The sequence below is a fragment of the Dermacentor albipictus genome, chromosome 6 (genome assembly GCF_038994185.2).
Source record: "Dermacentor albipictus isolate Rhodes 1998 colony chromosome 6, USDA_Dalb.pri_finalv2, whole genome shotgun sequence".
Taxonomy (NCBI): domain Eukaryota; kingdom Metazoa; phylum Arthropoda; class Arachnida; order Ixodida; family Ixodidae; genus Dermacentor; species Dermacentor albipictus.
Window position 1 is genome coordinate 83,913,393 of NC_091826.1, and position 15,188 is coordinate 83,928,580.

Sequence of the window (15,188 nt, forward strand, 5' to 3'; positions counted from 1 at the left end):
TTTGGGGGTCAGAGAATGCGTCACGAACTTCTCCCGGTAAGATTGAGTACACGCGAAACTAACTGCGGCACACAGCCGAGCTGCTTTTCGCTAACTGCGCCACTAGGCCCAGCGCGGCCAATGAGCTTGAAAACTACCCCAAAAAGTAGCGAAATTAGTTAAAATTATGTCTGGGGTAAGAGAAAGCGCCAAAACATGTCTCGGTAAGGCTCAGTACACGCGAAATTGCGTCACGAGGCCGAGGTGCTTTTCGTCACCAAGCCATGTGCGGCGCGCATGCCGCAAAACTACCGATATAAGTTATAGCAATGCATGGGCTCATAGAAAGCGTCGCAAACATCTCCCAGTACTAGTAATTAATTCAAATTAACTAATCCTGGAAGGCGGAGCTGCTTTTCGGTAACTGCGTCACTATATATGTTCGGCTTTGTGCGGTAAGCCTAAATGTGGTTGAAGTGCGTCGCAGACTGTCAAAAAAATTCTTCACCTTGCAGTAGTCCAGTAGTGTAGCGGTGCCGTGTCGAAATGCAGACGGAACGCAAGAAACGACCGGGAGCCCGACAAACGGGCTACATCCAAAAGAGACAGGTCGCCGAGCAGACGAGCTTCACATGCGCAGACGGCCTCGCTCGCTTCGGTGGCATGTCTGGCGAATGACGTATGCATATGGCACGTCTGGCGTACCGCTAGCTTGTTGCTACGTGGCGCAAGAAAAATAAGTTGCGAAGTATAAGTTCATTTATACGTAAAACTCTTTAGTTTTAGCGGGATAGAATGCAATAATAAAACGTTGTTTGTAAGTTCAAGTCACATTCTTTTTTTCGATATCCGTGTCAACTAACGGATGGAGTTGGCACTCGGCGTGACGTGTTTCCTGTTGCCAGCTTTCGCCGAGTGTCCCCTGTTGTTGAATTTCTTTTTCTGTGGCTTGACGACGAAGTTTATGTTGTACTTCTAGAGCGGTATCACCGTTGATGAAGTGCACCATCTGATCCGGGTCACCAGTGAGCTGGCCCTCGTAGTCGCCCCTGGCCGGCCGATGCCATGCTTGCGCCGCAGAAGAAATGGCCACGTACGCCGTCACTGCAAAGTGTCGCGAGGCTCACTGTGCAGACGTTTCGGGCATGTTGATGCCAAGTGTTAGCGGTCTGACGTGGTGGGCCCAGTTGACAGTGACAAGACAGCACCATGGACGTGGTTGAGGCCGAAGACGCAGTCAGGCGTACAGGAGACGCTGTGAATCTGCAAAGTGGACCACCACAATGACACCTGACTTGGAGGACCAACATGGGCCGCCTAAACCCGCGGCTGGATCTTCAACGACACAGCCAACGGCGGAGGATGACGCCGCGAAAAAGGACTATGTCTCTCAAATTGCAGTGGTCGGCGTAACGACCACCAGCTAAGATAATGCGGTTCATGGCGTCCGATGGTCGCCTTGGCCCGCATCCAAGAAAACTGACTGCACCAATGGAAAATTGACGTGACCCACGTTCAAAACCGACCTGGCCCACTCCCAAAGCTCGCTTGACCCACTCAGAAAATTTTGATGGCCCTCTTCTCAAATCGAGTTTGTCCAATTCGAAAATTATGTTGGCCCACGTTCAAAACCGACGAGGCCCACTCCCAAAATTGTCTTTGCTCACCCTCAAAATTTGGGTGGCCTACCTTCAAAATTGTCGTTGCTCAAATCGAGCACATGGCCTAGTGAAAAGTATCGCGCAGAAGAGTTACACTGCTTTCGCATTCATTGCACGTAAGCAGACTTAAATGCGCCTGAACCTTTTGTCAATCACGATAGCGTGCAGGGAACAGTTTGCCGCTGTTGTCCATAGTTGTCGATAAAGAGAAAGAAATTGTCGATAGTGCGTGCTTTCTACTTGCGCATTTTTCTTCCGATTATCTTCGTGGCGTTATTAGAAAACATTTTGTAAAGATGTTTCCGTCAACGTCTTTTCAGGGCCATTGTACAGAGCTGTATACAAAGGAGGACCAGGACAGGATGTCCTTAAAAGGAGGAAAATTATGCTTACGCCTCCTGGGGTAAACAGCTCTTCTTTAAGCTACACGCAGTAACACTTTGATTGCAGACATTCATGGAAGAACGTGGGTGCCTTGTAACATGCCGATGCTACTCACACTGCTTGACTTGCAAGCAACCTGAAACTGTAGATCATGTTTTTTTTAATTGCTGGGAAAAGTATACTTCTGGGATGTCCTACAACGAAGAATCAATTAATTTCGGTTGAATCCACGTAGAATCGCGTATATCGCGGTAAGGAATGAGGTCGGGTTCCATTTGACCTAATAATGCTCAATGTATTTCGCTGTTTATGGTGGCTTCGGATGGCTGAGCTTTCTTGCACGCATTTATTTTCGATAAATTATGTCTGGCTTCATTGATATACAGAAAATAGAAGGCTAAGACTGTGCACCTGATTGGCTGTCGAGGATAGAACTTATGACAACATTGAAGGAATTCTAGTTAGGCAACACCAATCCCTACAGGACTAACGGCTTTGGTGTTGTTCAAGATGTTTTGCAGTTGTGCTTTGTAAATTTGTTCTAGAATGTGTACACTTTACAATGTCGAACACCGGCAATCAATGCAATGGATTCGAACTCCAACAAGGCTATGGATCGAACTCTCTTGGGGTATACACGCACAGATTCAAATCCTATCAACTGCGTCATGTAGCACTTGTTTATTTATTTTACTCCCACCTGAACGCGTAGTACAATGGGGCCGAAAAGCCTGGAGAGGTATGTGCAGTCGTGGCCGAGAGGGCAAGGTGATTGACTCGAAATTCATTGGGGTCTCCCTGCACATGCTCGAGTCATGTCGACTGCTTTATTTAGCGATTCCTTCTTCATTTTTCTCCCATGTGAACACCTAGCAAAGTAGTTCCAGAAAGCCGGGAGAGGTACGTGCAGACGTGGCTGAGTGCAAACTTACATTTGAGTGTCCTTTCCGGGAGGTCGAGTTGCCTTGTGTTTGTGTTGGTGCTCTTCGACGTGCTTATCACCATACCGTTATGAGCACTCGTCCTTGGGTAACTGTGATGAGCGCCGTTCTACCGTGTAGCCATGGCGGTTAATATTGAAGGAGCTCTAAATTCAGTCAGTGTGCGGCCACTGTTTCCGTTTGAATCTGGGCGCCTCTTTGTTGGTGATTTTTCTTTTTGAGATTTAGATTGCCGTGTAATTTGTGTCGATGCCCCGAATTTCGAAACAGAGCAGTGATTTTCTTTTCGGCGTTTTGAGGAGTACCAAACTCTCAGATGGTGGTAATACTGCTGGATGATTTTAAATGCGTTTGCATGGTTTATGATCGCGCAAACTGCTCACGCGTTCACGATTAGAGTGCCGAATTGATAAATGCAGTGGTGCACGATTAAGAACCGCAAGACATCGTTAGTGTATTTCCAGTGGTACACGCCCGAAATTTAGGCACTCATTGAATGATAGCCACGCTCGGTTAAACTATGCGTGTCAGCGGAATTAGTGTCCTTGTGTTGTTAATACGAAGTGCAACCTATACCATATAGCAATCAATGCTTCGAAACTGCTACCTTTGGCGAAAGACAGAGCAAACGCAATTTTAATTGGGACTTCTGGAAATTGAACAAGCATTTTTTGGATAACGATGTCTTTGTTTATGCTGTTATGACGGAATTAGAAAACCTTGTTTCAGGACAGCCAGTGAGCTTCACCGTTCAAGGGGAATAATTTAAACAGAATGTAAAAACAATCGCCATTGAAAAAAAGCAGCGTCATTCGGCACATCCTGAAGCATGTAGAACCAAAGCTTCACCAGCAACTGCAGTTTTTGCCAGCATGGAAAGTGTCGACGCTGTTGTGTATGTTAACGAAATACACGAAGTGAAAGCTTAACTGCAGAGGTCAGCTTGTGATAAATGCAAAGCGGCAGTTGTGAGATTAATGTCTGAGAAGCCGGGGGAGGGAAAATGCCAGCGAAACGAGCTCTCCCAGACGAGAAAAGGTATGCATGTCGGAAGGAAATCGGCCACCTGTATGGAGGCAATGACATTACGTCCGACAATAGTGACGTCAAGCAAGGGATCATTGATCCCTTTAAAAGACATTTTTAGGTCACCCATGCTACCTTAAATATGGCTACCAAAAATAATTTCTCTCATTTATGTCAAAGTTCGATAACGAACTTAGGAGATGGCTTGAACAGCCGATCACCCTGACTTTGATAGAGTGTGCAGTGGACTAGTTGGCCATCGGTAAAGCATCTGGGCCTTATTGGTTTAGGGGCCACTTTCTATAAACCTATAAAGTCAGCGTTGACTCACGTTCTTCATCTAGTTATCGATGAAGCGTATGACCAAAACGACTGCCCTTCTCCTTCACAATCTCGCATACAGTGGTAATCCCGAAGAGTGATTTCGAACAAAAAACGTTTGTTTCCAGGGACATATCGCCCGATAACTCTTGCCAACGTCGACTATACCATATTTATGTCAGTTTTAGCGAAATCATTGGTAGGGCCCCACCAGACGTGTGCCATTAAAGGCCACAATATCACAACAAATGTACACGTGGCTATAAGTGCGCTTGAGTGTTGCGACACGATTGGCAGTGATGCAAAACGATTTGGCAAAACCCTTCGACCTCGTCTCGCACGAAGTTTTGCCCTGCATACTTGAACGTGCGAACATTGGCAATTTCATAACTGAAGGCGTCACGATTGTGTACAGAGACTGCTCAACGGGATTCATTGTCAACGGCGAACTGAGCGATAGCTGTCACATGCTCTCGTCGGTGCCGCAAGGACGCCCATCTTCACCCCTTCTGGGTGCCGCAGATGTCAAGCCATTCTGTGTGGTCATTAAAAATAGTGAACGCATATCAGGCTATTGGCTACAGGCAGCACACGTAAATCTTTTGGCGTATGCATACGACATTGTGATTTTCTACACGAACAAAGTGAGTGTTAAAGAGGCAAGTACCGTCGTTGGAAAGCTTAGTGATTCGACTCGAGCCTATACAAACTGGAAAAAAAGTCACTTATTCCAGCATGGCATTTGGAAAGACACGCCGGAAGCCGGAGATGTTTTACCGATTGAACTGGCCGAAGATACCAACAGAGTACTTGGGGCGTTTCACGGAAGTTACCGTGAGCTTAACCGTACGTACTTGTTCGATCAAGTTTCGAGAGTTAGGGAAAAGTCTGGCGGTTGGAGAGGAAAGCAGTTGTCCATGGATTCAAGAGCCACTGTCTCCAACATTTTTTATAGCTTCCAAGATATGGTGTGTAGTGAGTGTGTTGTGTGCTGCACGGGTAAGCCTACAACACATTAACTGCATTTTCGCTATATTTTGTTGGGCCTCTTTCTGAGAGAGAATGAGTCGAACGAATTTGTTTCTCCCTGTCAAGTAAGGTGGGCTCGATCTAGTTATTTCTGCGACAGGTAGTGTCACGCTTTGTGTTTTTACGTGATCTAAGTGATCTCTGTCTCCGAAAAATGATACGAGTACGATTGTGTAGACTTCTTCCAGCATTTATCGTTTCGTCGGTTCAGAATACGCGGCGATCCATGACTGAACACCTGCGTGAAGTTGTGCGGTGATATAGGATGCTGAATGTACGTGTTTCACAGCAATATCTGTGCACCGTTACAACAACAAAAAAAAGTTTAAGAGAGGACTTGTGGATGCGATGCTTGCTGTACTTTAGTAGCGTCGTCCACATCGTGGAGGCCCAGGACAGGGTGTTCTAAACGGAGTGAAGAAAACTGCAGTAGGCCGTCAGCTGAGTCTTGTTCAAACTGCACACCAAAACACTTCCCGTTAGAAGTGGCTTCATGGCAAGGGTATTTTCATCCCCTGGAACACCGACTACATGTTAGGTAATGAACTGGAAACATTTATTCCTATTGTGCTGGGGCCCCATCTTTCACTGGGACGTACTACAGAGAACATTGAATAAACAATTACCCTTAGACCCACATGGAATTTGCGTGTCTTGCTGGTGGATACTTCCGAGGATGTGCCGTGCAGCCTCATTATCGTCTAGGGCCTTCACGCTGCGTGGAAAGCTAGAGTGCAATTTGAACATGCAGACGTCGTTGTTATACCGGTTCCTGGGCACTTCATTGAGAGTGTTGGATGTGTGAGCAGCGCCTGGTCCACTACAATGAATGTGTGTCCTGGATGAATTGGTGTCGCTGAAAATATTTTAGTAACGTGTTGGTCCAAGTGTGGCTGGCCTGTTTTATCCTTTGTAAGCCATGATTTTGGACGTCGAAGTTGGCAACAAAAAAAGCAGACCTCGCAGAGTAGGTAAAGCGATGGAATCGAAATCTATTAAGTCCTCCGGGCACAGGTTTGAATCCTGTCTACTGCCTAATGTAGTGCTGCTTTCTTTATTTTACTCCCGCTTGAATGTGTAGTAGAGCGGTGCAGAAAAGCCAGGAGAAGCCTGTGCAGCCATGGCCGATTGGTTAAAGCGATGGACTCGATATCTTCTCGGTGGTTCCGGGATGACCGCCACTTTGCTAGTGGGGTCAGCGAACAGGGTATATTGGCCGAGACTGCTGCGTTCTGCGATGCAAGCTTTGTCGGTGCTTTAGACATGGTGATAGCCAGTGCGCTAAGACTTATGCGACCGTACAAGCCAAAAGAGACGGGAGGACCCCATTGAGCACACCATTGACAAGATAGACGCCGCGGAGGCTGCGAAAGTGAAGGCCAGCAACCTATGTCAGCAGCAGTTGAAACGTCCGACAGAATTAATGTGAAAAATGTTCAAAGTGACAATTGCTATGGGCCATGTGTAAAGCATGAAACCGCCACCCCAAGGTGCGCCGTCAAAGACGTCGTTGATACCAGTCCGGCCTCATCCAGTAATGGTCAAGAAGACATTTTCGTCACGAGCAGATGATTTGCGAAGCGACCCATGGGCAAGTTTCCGAAGGCGACGGAGGTTGCTTCGAGAATGTACAGGAACCGCCCAAAAAAGAAACTCCATACGACCGTCCATCTTGGAAGCCAAAACCTAACGTTCCGCCAGCTCCCAATCCAACAGCATCCAAGGCGCCCCGTAATAACGAAGGCGCCGCCCAGCAATGCCTTTTCTACGAGGCGAGGGACTGGCTATGTTCGTTGGGATAGTTCGGCCACTTTTTGCGTATGAAAGTGTTTTTGCGCCTTCTGCCAAATACAATACGTAAGGGAATTATTAAGCTAGAGGCCCGGTTCTCTCTCACGAAAAAAGTTTCGCATCAGACTCTGACATAGCGCTAGGCATTGGTACGCGTAATATCCGCGGCCTCGGGGCCAGAAGGCGGAGGTGTCTCGTCAGCCAGGTATTTCACGAAAGTGATTTGGACATTTTTGCTCTACAGGAAACACAAATTGAAAGTGAAAAGCGAATGGGCCGAATGGTTGACCCATTTATAGCGCAGTACAGTGCGTGTGTTGCCGACGCTGTCGGCAATTCCGGTCGCTGTGCTTTGTTTTTGGCCACGCTCTTGAAATTGCTGTGCAATCTGCATTTACTTGTGATGAAAGTCGAAAGATCGTGTATGAGTTTTTGCTCTTGGAAATACTGAAAGGCAGACAATTTTCATATACGTCCCAAATAATGAAACAGGTCGCCGTGGCTTCTTCGAATCAGTAGATATCTATTTCAAATATGAGCGCTATATCACCATGCTGGGAGGCTTCATTTGTGTTTGTTTTACTGAATACCGGAATGGCAACGCGCTGATTCGTGGTTGCAGTGAGCATTTTTTGCTCGCAGCAATCAGAGAGCGCAATTAGAGGATGTTGGTGTTATGTTTCACAGTGCAAAGGAAACGTATTTAGAACCGGGCAGTAACGCGAAATTAGATCGAACATATGTATCAGCGAGACTGGATCCGTTCTGCAGAAACTAAGAGGTGAGGCGCATACCTCTCAACGACCAAAGTCTACTTATGTTCTCGCTCGGCAAACAAAAATAAAACCGACCTTTGAGTTGGGGCTTAAGAGAATTCAACGTCAAGTTTCTGGACTACGTAACCTTTCCCGTGTTTGTAAAGGAATGTATATGAGAGATGCTTGCTTGTGAATCCGGACGGTTTATGGTGATGTGGGAAGAGTTTAAACATCACTTTAATAAAACAACTATAAAAAGAGCGTGTAGGCTACGCTACAGTGAAAAATGAAATACAATTAAATACGAAGTAATTCTAAAATATTGATGTCGACAGAATGCACACAGCCAGGTAAAATGTCAACAGATAAAAGGAATTTTAAAAAATCAGCTTCAAATCATTTATATCAAGAGATAATGGGGTTCATGAATACGAGCGGGTTGAGACCATTTGTGGCTGGGGGAAACGACCGCAAGAGGGGCATTCAGCGATGAGGAAAGATACATGTAACTGCATGCAATAAAGTAAATTGAATATGACAGCGTGAGTAGTAGCGATATTATTTACAATGCAGTGCGCCTTCGCCGAACTCTACCCAGAGTTGTGAAGCTGTAAAAGACGTAAAAGCTGGCTTTTACATATAATGCTTGCCTTTAATGTGGAGACTGGATGATGATGTAAAGACAGTTCTTGAGGAAACGATTACGTTGAGTGAAATCGAAACAGCAATTGACGAACTAGAACCTGCGAAATCGCCTTGGCGTGATGGGCTTGGCGCGGCTTTCTTTAAGGCATTTAAGCATGAAGTAGCGGCCATTTGACAGCGTGTTCTATCTGAGGCTTAAGATGTAAAATACATACCGCCTTCTTTCCGAAAAATCCATACCGTGTTGCTTCCCAAAAGCGACCACCCTGAAGAGCTGTTCTCGGTAAGGTCGTATGGTCCCATAAGCTTGCCGGATGTTGATTACAAAGTATTAATGAACGTGGTCGGAAGAAGGTTGCAGACAGTGATGACATCAATAGTAGGCCCGCACCAAACTTCTGGCATAAGAGACCGGTCGATACTTAAAAATATACGTGTAGCAAGAAGCTATTCTTCACTGTTGCGATGTTTGGGAAGACAGAGTTCGAATGAAGGCATTCGATCGTCTTGTGCAGTGTGCTCTTTATACTAGAATACGTGAATGCTGGCTCCATTATATCAGAAGGATTGAATTATCTACGCAGGATATAGCAGAAACTTAATAGCAAATAAACAACTCTCTGGTGACAATCCAATATTTAGAATCATAAAATAAAGATATCGGCTTCATCGCTTCTTTTCGCATTATACTTAGAGCCTTCTTTCTTAAAAGTTACAGAGAGTGAGAAAATTCGGCTTTGCCGTTTAATAGCGAGTAAAGTCAAAATTATCTCGTGTGCAGATGATTTTGCCGTCTTCTGCGGGGAGAAAAAAAGTGTTAAGGGAACTACTAAAGAGCCTCTAATCTATTGCAAATGTATTGAAGTGTCGTTAATTGAGATATGCGCGTTAGATTTTCACACGGAGGCTGGTATGACAATCGCATTGCCTTTGAAAACTTACAAGGACAATCTAGCCTGCAAAATATCTAGGGGCACCACTTAAGTGGTATGACGAGCCTTCAGAATATTGAAAATAAGAGATCGAAAAAGCGCCAGAAAACTACCAATCGCGGTGAGAAAAAATATCCACATTTACTAGTTCAACGATTTGCAATGCGTTCCTTGTTGCACGATAATCGCATGTGTTGCAGGTGCTCGCAATGTCACGAACTAATGTTCAAAAATTGGGGCTTGGCTTAGCTCATCCTTTCCTGAGACAGATTATCTCAAGGCTTTTTTTCTTGTGGGACCATCACGACGCCTTTTCGCATGTTGTGCTTCAAGCGAGACTGCACAATGCTATTCCTGAATTCAATGTGTCATCGTGTGGTATTACAGGAGGTGGTTTGTGTGGTTATCTACGTGAAATTGTAAGTGCTTTGAAAATTACTAAGCTAGGTTTCTCCTTAGATGATCTCACTACTGTAATAAATAAACGATCTTGTAAAGATCATGATGTCATGCTTCCCGTGCCTTCATATCGACATATCTTTTCACTTGGCCTGCGTAAGGACGTTTTAAATAGAGGAAGAGGAATGCTAGTTCAGTCGTCTGTAGAAACCTTGGCTGCAGGAAATAGGCTTATCTGTTACCTCGTAAGTTGATTGCCTTTCATGCCGCATGCCGGAAACAGTAATGCATGTATTCCTGGAATGTTACGATTCAATATTTCCCTGATACCTTCTCCTGAGAACGCTGAAAAAAGGATTTGCTCCTCACACCGTATTAAGTTCATTTTCTTGCCATAAACGATGAAAGGGGAGTGCCTTGTGACATGTTCATGGTATAAAGCCTGCATAGTATTTGGAAAACAAGAATTACAGTCAGACATGCAGACTACATTGTAAGATGCCAAATGTGAAGAAATCTCGAGATTGTGGGAATCCCCTGGTCCCATGACCGCCGCACCTGCGGTGAATGCCGCATCGCGCGTACGTGTGCCAAACACGTTAGGGAGACGGGAAATCCTCCCTTCGAGGGCCGCGCACGGCAATCGCAAGCGCTATCAGCGCAACCGGGTGTGTCGTTTAGATCTCTCGGACATTGCCCGTAGAGTTATGGGGTGGACAGGCCTTAAACGAAAAAAAAAGCCTTTACAGTAACTCTAATCGCCCGGCTCTTTGGAAACCAGAAAGTGGCGAGTGCGGAAGTCTCCGACGCCGCTTCCGTTTTCCCGCGCATGTTTAGTTAATGCACGTCGTCCAGACCAGACTGATGGGCTTCATGGAGCAGGGCGATCTGTGGCCACATGAGATGGTCGGGTTCCGACCTCAATTGTGTACGCAGGACGTCATGCTCCAAATCAAACATGATATAATAGACTCAAGGTCTAAAGATGCAAAAGCAATTCTGGGACTGGACCTCACGAAGGCTTTTGACAACGTAAAGCATGAGGCGGTCCTGGAAGGCCTGAACAAGATTAATGTAGGTACCAGGACATATCGATACATCAGGGACTTCCTGACGGGAAGAACTGCTTGCATGAGGTTCCAAACGCTGGAATCCCCCACAATTGAGCTAGGGAGTAAGGGTACGCCCCAAGGATCAGTGCTGTCTCCCCTACTCTTCAACGTGGCTATGCGAGAACTCCCCGAGCAATCGGCAAAGCTCGAGGGATTAAAATTTAGTATATATGCGGATGATATCACCCTCTGGGTCAACCGGTGAAGTGATTCAGCCGTCGAAAGCCTGCTCCAGGCCGCCACCGACATCATAGTCGATTACGCGGCCGAGAGAGCCCTAGCATGCTCGCCGCAGAAATCAGAATTGTTTATATACAATCCGAAACACTTAAGGTGCAAGGCACCGTCGGAGATCAAAATTAAGGTGGTGGGTAAAGAGGTACCAATAGTAGAGCAAATTAGAATCTTGGGCCTGATTCTCCAATCACACGGCTACAATGGCGAGACCCTCAAGAGGCTGCAGAATCACGCATTACAGACCCTGAGCCTAATTAGGCGGGTGGCCAGCAAAGGTCGAGGGCTAAAGGAAAAAAATTATTTAAGCTAATACAGGCGTACGTATTCAGCCGGGTGAGCTATGCAACGCCTTATCTCGATTTGAAAGTGGTGGAAAGAGAAAAGATTGATTCTCTAATGAGAAAATGCGTAAAACGAGCGCTGGGACTGCCCATGTGTACATCAACAGAGAGACTGATGGCTCTAGGAGTGCACAACACATGGGCAGAACTGGCGGAAGCGGTGCGAACCTCTCAAATTGAGAGACTTAGCACCACGAAGACAGGAAGAGCCATATTGGCCAAAGTTGGAATAAACCCGGACAGAGGCCCCACCCAAAAGGTGGAAGTAGACAGGGAAATTAGAAAAAATCTGATTATCCCCCCTCTGCCAAAAAACATGCACCCGGAACATAACAAAGACAGGAGGCATAAACGAGCCGAAGCATTAAAAATTAGATTCGGTAATATCTCGGAGCATGAGGTGGCCTATGTAGACGCGGCGGGAGGTAGCAGCAGTTTTACGGTGGCAACAGCCGTCAGCGGCCGGGGTATTCCCGTGACTGCTGTCACTCTGCGCGGGCGCAACATAGAAGTTGCCGAGGAAATTGCGATCGCATTAGCTTGCGCTGGAACGGACGCGAAATTTGTGATCAGTGACAGAAAAACTGCCATACAAAATTTTAGCAAGGGAAGGATCTCGCCCTTAGCGGCCAGAATCCTAGGCCAGAGAAAGCTAGATAGAAAAATTCAAATAATTTGGACTCCGGCGCATGAAGCCGTCCCCGGCAACGAGGCGGCCCACGAGCTGGCTCGAGATCTCTACCGCCGAGCCGCTACGGGGCCCCTCGATGACCGAGGGAGCGGAGAGCGCATGCTAAAATATGGGGAGATCACGGAGCATTATAGATTGGCTCGTAGACTGGTATCCCCGCCAGACCCAAAATTAAACAACAGACAAGCAGTCGCGTGGAGACGACTACAAACTTATACATATCCGCACCCGGTTATGGCGAACCACATGTTCCCCGAGGCCAGGAGCGATAAATGTAATCTTTGTGGGGCGAGAGGGACCCTCGACCACATAATATGGGAATGTCCGTACTCTCCCGGGGGAACGCACAAAATAGATAGTAGAGACACCTGGGAGACCTTGCTGCGCAGCTCGGACCCTGAGCTCCAGCTCCGGCTCGTCCAACTGGCCGAAGAGGCTGCTGGGACCCAAGACCTCCCAGCCTGCATCTGAGGTGGCGGCACTCGCCCCCTGACCTGTGCGTCGGGGGGTGGGTAGATCACCTTTTTCCGTTGGACATTAAAGTTTATTCTATCCATCTATCTAGTTAATGCCGTTTTCACCGTGGTGATCGCCGCGGTCGCCCGCATCCCCGGCTGCTAAGTCGGAAGGCCTTCTTTACCTAGCGTATTATTCTCTTCAAGGGAACCCTTAGTGACCTTTACTATAGCTAGATGGCCTGCTTGAAGTGTTAGGTGCAAACGTAATAAATGCTTTTCGAGCGCACACTTGCTTGTGGTCTATTGTTTCCTCGTGCTTGTACCGGACGGCGCTTGATTGGTAGACGTGCGCCAACCGCGGGGCTCGGTGTGCCGTGGCATAACGTCGTGGGCATTTTACCCCCGTATCCAGACAAGATCAACCGCCGACATGGTATCCTGTACTTAATTGCCTAGTGTCATTAAGGCGTTTTCGGTTGTGCGACGTCAACAAGCTACTGGTTGGTGTTTTTTAGCATTTTTATGTTGGTTTCTCATTTGAACGTTGTTGCATTGGAAATATCGAAAAAAAAACAAGAGCGTTGCGTAACGCTCCTTTATTTATTACGACGTAGGCCTTAGTCAGCTCATGTGTCGAAACGTTCGCTGTCCGGCGCTGTGACCCAACATGGCGACATGGGCGAACCCGTAATGTCTTCAAGTTAGGTTCTAACTGGCGTTGTGAAGGTCCGGGGTCGAACCAATTACGTTTGGTGTTTATAAAGGCGAATTTACTTATTTGCTTAAGTTAGAGCTTATTAAGGCACTCGAACGCACGAGCTTTGGTGGGAGAAAACCAGTAATAGAAAGAAAAACGCATTCGAATGAAAAAGTCAAGTACGCGGAGAAAGGTTCATCGCCTTTAGCCTTTGCTAAACTGACTGTCAATTGTTTTTTTTTCTTTCGCTTGAATGCGTAGTACAGTGGCGTAGAATATTCGCGTCGGGCACGTGAAGTCGTTGACGGACGGTTAAGGTTATATGATAGACTGGAAATCGATTGGGGCATCCCCGCACAGGCTCCAATCCAGTCGACAGTGTTATGTCGCGCTTTATTTATTTTATTCTCGCATGAATACATAGTACAGTTGTGAATAAAAGTCGTAAGAGGTACATGCAGTCGTGAGCGCGCCATTTAATTTCTGGTAGTGACGATTTCGGACATGTAATCATGTTCTCCATGGGCCCCGCATGGGTTTGTGCCTCAGCAGTCGGTTGGTGTGTTGCAACACCAGGAACCCCAGCGAATGTTGTCGGACCCTCCCGCGCTTAACGATGCGCGGCTTAGCCGTGTCCGAGAAAAATAGGGTACTCGGGGTTGAGCCAACGAAGGATATTTGGACTTATATGGCCTCTCCGCAGAGGCAACACACCTTCTTGGTCTCCTCTTCACGTAGCCGGCACCCCGGACTGACCCATGCACCGCAATTCGGTAGTTGCCATTTCCTGTCCTTCTCTCTTTTCGTCGTCTTTCTCTCTCTATTTCCATCTCTCCTGTTTTCACTTCGTCTTACCTCCGAATTTCTGGACGGCAAAGGCTAACCTAGTAGAGTTATCCAATTTTTCGTATATTAGGTTACAGCGGCGATGCATGCATGGCGTTTGCAGGCATTTTGCCAACCTTGTAACGTCACATTCTTCGAGTCAGTAGTGGGTGGGTACCACTGCCGCTGAGCTTTCTAAGTTTATATCGCAAACACCTTGGCCCCACTACCCGATCGGTCCCTGAAGGGGAGGCGCACTGATGAAGCGTTGTTTTTTGTGCTACCGAAGAAGTCTTTTCCGAAGTATCACGTTGTACACAGTCAGTACGAAACTAATACTCTTGTCACACGGGCAAACTAAACTGCACTTTAGCGAGAGCACTTCAGCGCAATCAGTGTCATTATGGCGGCGCACTGCTAGCTCGATAAAAAAGTGTTGTTTCAAGTTGGTGACGATGGCGATCAAGAGACAGAATGCAAATCATATATTTGTTAACATATAAACGCGTGCTCAAAAAGGGTCTGTTACTGTTACAAACATCATTTACACTCAACTAAGTGCATGTGAAGTAATTCATTACAATCTCAATAAAAACATTATTCAGCACGAGCGAAGACAAAGCAAGACTTTACCAGTGCTTGTCCAAACGATGCGTTCCGCCAAACTGTGCAGCCGTTACGCGGCGGGGCCGTAAGCAGCCAGAGAGCAAGTGTAGTGTCTTGCTGTTCTGTTTTCTTTTGCAGTGTTGTACATGTTTTTACATTGTAACGTTAGCAATATAAACGAATGTTAATGAAAATTACTCCCGACTGTGGTCTCAATATTGCTTATTTTTTACTCATTGTTAACCAGGCTTCACACTTCTCCGACAAGTGTGCTCTGCAGTAAGTGTCACTAAGTGTTCCTGTGTGGCAGCCCACGAATGACACTAGCGGCCAAGTGCACTCCCTAAAAGTGCAC